Here is a 5,857-nt window from a genome sequence, read left to right as displayed (position 1 = left end):
AATAAGTCAATCTTTATTTATTTTCTACAAAAATAGATAAATTGACTTGTCGAGATGTCTTTTATTTCAAAATGACTTCTCGATAAGCATAAGCCAAAGTCCATTTTTGACTTCTCGACAAGTCATTAGCTTTTACTATAAATACCCAGACTTCTCGATACATATACTTACTTACAACTTTCGAGATCTAAAGTGACCTAGCTTCAAGTCCAAAATCATTTTCTCTCTCATTTTTACTCCTTTCTCAAAAATTCTTCTTACCCGTTCACACTCACTAATCAACAATGGCATAAAACAATGTTTGAGCAACTATCCCAGAGAAAGGAACAAACTATTTGGATTTTACTGATGCTAACCAAGCCCCTAATAGTTTCAAGGGGTTTGTGAAATTTTTGTCTGAATCTTACATTGCAGGAGCCTTGACTGCTAATCCAGTGTTGTACCTGGATGTGTTGCATGAGTTCTGGACTACATTTGTGGTAAGGATTGTGATGAATAACAATTCTGTATCTATGGTGGTGACTTGCTCAGTTGGAGGACAACAAATTGAGTTTAATGAGCAATATGTGAACTTAGCTTTGGGATTGCCCACCGGAGGTGCTAACTCCTGATGAACTGACTGAGTTTCTGGACTTCATCAATTATGATGGAAGAATCAACTTATCAAGCTTGAATAGAACAAATCTAAAGAATGAGTGGTCATTCATCTTTGATTCTGTGGTGAGGGCCTTCATATGCAGGAAGACAGGATATGACAATATTTCAAGTATGGTGCAAAAGTTGGTGTATTCAATTGCCAACAACAGACACTTGAATATTGGTCTATTGATCCTGGAAGAGCTTGCAACCAGGCTATTAATGCCCTTGTCAGCTAGAGATAAGGAAATTTTCTTTCCTAGATTTGTCATGTCCACTTTAAATTATAAGGTAGGAGACATATATTTTTTAAATGGCATAGATAACACAAAATAGGCAATTGTAAGCAAGTATCCAAAATAATATTTGGTTCACTTACTACAAAGAATAAGGTAAATGTAAGTCTGAAAATCACTCCATTCATGTTGGAGAGGTTTAGGACTTACCCTTACCCTATGCCTGACATGAGGTCAAATGTACAAACTAACTCAGTTATGGTCCCTGAACATGTGGAAGTACAAACACAGGAACACCAACAGGGATCTTCCCAAGCTGCACCCATTTCTTCAAAACTCCTAGTAGCTAGGAAACCAACCACCTCATCTTCTCAAAGGATGAGGTGAGCAAAAGAAAGAGAAAGGAAGTAACCCTAACAATTCTAACTGAGAGTGGTGATGATCAAGCTGTAATGAGTCACCTTTGGTCAATAGATCCAAAAGAAGTAAGAAACCTGAGCTGACCACTTAAGTCACCTCTGTATCCTCCCAACAGGATGCAGTTGTAAAAGCACCCAGTACTGAGTCTGCACAACCTGCACTTGAAACAATTCAAGTGTATGGTACGAGAAATAAGGATGACATACACTGTGAGAGCACATCTCTTGAAGCTCCCTCATCTATTCAGGAGGAGCTGCCAACACTCTTATCTGAGCAACACTCTCTCAAATCTCAAATTTCTTCCTCACGAACTGCACTTGAATTTAATTCTCAAGTGCAAGCTCACTCAAGTGACTTAGCTCAAGAAGCTTTGCTCACCACCCACACACTCAATTTAGATGGTGAGAGGCTACATGTTGGGGTAGACCTTGATGACAAAATCAAAACAATTGGAGATTCACCAGTTTTTACTGAAGACCCCATGGATGTCTCTAATGCACCTTCATGTGCAAAATAGTCTTCACAAACTGAAAGGTTTGAGGGTAGTACTTCTGAGGGGGAGCTATCAAAATCCTCTCCAATTCAATTGGAGGTTCCTCATGTAGGAGCAACTCCCCTCAAAACCCTAGTAGAAATTTCCTTGGCAGTTGAAGCTAGGAGTACAATTGCCAATGATCCTGTCATAGGGGATGCAAGTATAGCATATTCAGGTGACAGTGTGGTGCAAGACACACAAGGGTTTGAGACTGGTGTACATGGAAGTAACCCAGTCAAATCCCCTCCAATTCAATTGGTGGTTCACACACCTAGTGAGGAACAATAACTAGCCATAACCACATAGCAATCTGTGAGTAAAACTGTGACTTCAGTCACAGGTGTTTCTGAACCATCTACCTCACAACCTCAACAACCTCACATTCTCTCTTAGTGGCTGCAAGAATCTGGCTCTCAACCAACCTCTATAGATGATCTACTAGTAGAGCAAATTTTTGGATTGGCAAACATCTCACGACATCTTTTGACTTCCAACATGAGCAATCAAGATTATCAAGCTATCATGCTTACATACAATGAAGAAGTTGAGAAGCAGAAAGAGAAAATTGTCAATGATGCAGAGGAAGATGGAAATGTGGATGCATGGCTTTCTAATGACTTTGTCTTGGAAATGGATCAAGTCTTGGCCAGATTTAGAGAAGAATACATCACTATTCTGAGCAGCAATGCAAAGGCCTTGACTCCATAAGATGTTTATGATTCCATTACAGAAGTGTACAAAGCTCAGCTCAAAGCATTTCATATGTTTGGTAAAGCTCTTGAAATCAAGCTCACTGGTCATGAAGATAGAATCAGAAAACTGGTGAATGAGAAGAAGGACAAGATTATATCATCTTAAGAACATATCACTACCAAGTTCAAGCACTTTGCTGAGAAATGTCAAGAATGGATCTTGCTTCTATTGAGAAAGAAGTCAAAAATCTCAAACAATCTTTCATCAATCTCAACACACTTATTCAGCAACAAATCACTCACTCAAATGACACTAAAGTCAAGCTGGACCAACTTCACCAGAGCAGATATGAGCCATTAGCTTTGCTTATGAAAGGCATCAAACAGAATATAGATGAAACATTTGGCACATATACTAGCTCTTTCCAGCCTGGCTCTATCTCCACAAACCTACAAATTCAATCTCTACAAGGTCAAGTCTCAGCACTGCAAGACTCCAACTCCTCTCTCACTGCACAAGTTCAAGCCTTGACATCTCTTGTCAAAAGCTAACAAACAGACATCCAGAACCTGGTGGACTCTCATAAGATCTACAAATGCAAAATTCTGTAGCTTTGGGAGCCATCATGGGCAAACTAAACATTCCAATACCTTCTATACCTGAACAGGTCAGGCCTGAAATCCCTACTCCCCTCCTCATGCCTGCCAACAAGACTAAGGGGGAGATAGAGGGTAGGCTAGGACAAGCAAGATCATCTCAACAACAAGTCCAGGGTGCTGAAAAGAAATTAAATAAATAAGTAGATCTTGACATGGAGAGACTTATTAGGGCTGCTGAAGGACCTAGTCTAAGCTGAGAATTTGATGAACTACTCAAGGCCCTAAAAGCTTCTCTCAATAATAATCACTTCACTTACAAAAAGGCCCTGGACAAGACAATTAACTTCATTAGAGTGATCATGGTCAATCAGGACAACTTTCTGCAAAAGAAGATAGTGATAAATGCAATGACTCAGGGATAGACAAATGTATGCAGGTGTCCCTCAATTACCTTATCTCAAGGAGGGCATCTGAGTTGGATATCTTCATCAACAAAGTCAAAGTTATAACTCATGAAGATACCTTGCTATTAACTACACTGAGAAATGCTCAAGTGGCTGCTTTTCCTGAAGCATATATACATCCAAGTAAGGGTATAACATACATCCGTCCAAACACCAAAAACTTCAAACATTTTCAAATCCCTAAGCAGTGTGTCATGGGCAACAAGAAGCTTATCATGATCCTAGAAACTGGCCTAAAAGCCAAGAAGAACAAGAACTTTGATAACATGGATATGATAAAGCTATTGGGGAGATACTTGAATAATGAAGAAGCCAACTTTCCCAAAATTCAAATCAATAAGGATGATTTGGATAATGATGAGCAGAAGAAAGATGATCAACAACCTTCTGGCTCAAATCCAAGTCAATCCAGTAAGCCATCTGGCAGCAAGGGTGGAGGGAAGAAGAAGGAGGATGATAAGAAAGATGAATAAAAGAAGAGAAGGAGTGAGAGGAGGAGCATAAAGAATCATGATGGCTCAGAAATACAACAATCCCTAAAAATCCAAACAGACCTAGCTCAACCTTTATCTCAACCTTCAAAAATAACCATCTCAAACATTATACCATCTCAAACCTCAAAATCTAAATTTCAATACAAACAAACAGCCAACTCTTTCCTAAAAATTCCAATCACCTCAAGCCAAACTAATCTCAAGAAATTCATAACCTTGCCATTATCCAAGCCTTCACTGAAAGTAAATCACAAATCTATTGGGAGAAAGCCTAAGAAATTCAAGCCTACAGATAAAGAAGAAGTCACTAAAAGGGCCATCTGAAACTGTATCTCATATGAAGATTATTTTCAATAACTTGCTGAGGAAATAGTCAGAGTCTGGGTTGTATCTCCAAGGGAAGTTATAATTTATTATGAAGATGGATCCTTCACCTTTCTTGGTTGCACTCTATTGGATTCACTTTCTCCCACAAAAATTAAAAGAGTGATAAGTCTGCTAAAGGATAAGGATTCTGCTACTAGAGCAAGGAGATCAATTCTAGCTGAATGGTTGATTGAGAGAGAAGAAAGAAGAAAAAGGAATGAAGCTGAGTATGAGGAAAGAAAGAGAAGGTATGATGAAGAACTTGAATTGTTCATAAGAAGGTCTGAAGAATTGAAAGCTAAAAGGAGCAGAATATCCAAAGATGGAAAGTTTCCCAACATCAAAGCTGGCCAATTCTCAAGGTTTAGAATTGATTGACTGAATAATGGTTATCCAAGGGATGCAAGGTTTAAACTAGTAGAAGCTCTAAGTGGAACCCCTATTATAGAAGAGCTTAAAATTCATGTTCAGTTAAGGGATATTCTTAGAGAAGAAACTGAAGCAAAAACAGTGTTTACTTGACCCTTGTAACTACTTGTAACTTGTAAATCTTCTATTTGTATAAAAAGATGTAATTGTGTCAATTTTTATGGAAGTACTTTACTTTCCATTTTATCTTGGGGTTAGTCTTGTTAACATGCATGAATTTGTGTTAATAAATCTTCTCACAAGTTGGGGGAGATTGTTGTGCAAGACATGCCTGTATCTCAACAAGACTAAGTCATATTGACAACCCTAAGTAAGTTGTATTGTTATCTTAGTTTATATTTGTACTTGTAACATTTTAAAGTCTGTAAAAATGCAAAGGAGCATACTGGAGTCTTTTTTCTTAAACAGTATCAAGCCTAAGGATTCAATCTGGAAGAAGATCAAGAAAATCATGCCTCAGAAGAATTTTGAAGAAGCTTGGAGTTGAATAAATCTGTTTGGATAAAAATACTCTAAGTCAAGATCTCTACAAGTCACAGATTTAGTGTTATAGAGAAGTCATTCGAGAACTCCAAATGACTTATCGAGAAGTTAGGAAAACTACTAGAGAACTCAAAGAGATATCGACAAGTCAATTGAAGGCATGAAGTTTGGAGATATCGACAAGTCATTTCTTCACTAGAGAACTCAGAGTTATCGACAAGTATACATTCATTAGAGAACTCTGAGTTATCGATAAGTCAAAGTCCGCTAGAGAACTCAGAGATATCGATAAGTCAAAATTCACTAGAGAACTCTAAGTTGTCAACAAGTCAAAGTGAAGACATGATGCTGAGAGATCTCGACAAGTCAAAGTCTCATTCGAGAACTCAGAGACCTCTATAATTCAAATTCACTATAGAGTATTAGAGATTTTGATAAGTCAATGTACTTATCGAGATGTCAAGATCTCTATATGCCTAACTGGAGATCTCGAGGTAAATTC

Source organism: Apium graveolens, chromosome 11, assembly GCF_009905375.1.
Source record: "Apium graveolens cultivar Ventura chromosome 11, ASM990537v1, whole genome shotgun sequence".
In the NCBI taxonomy this organism is placed as follows: Eukaryota; Viridiplantae; Streptophyta; class Magnoliopsida; order Apiales; family Apiaceae; genus Apium; species Apium graveolens.
This window is presented reverse-complemented; position numbering follows the sequence as displayed.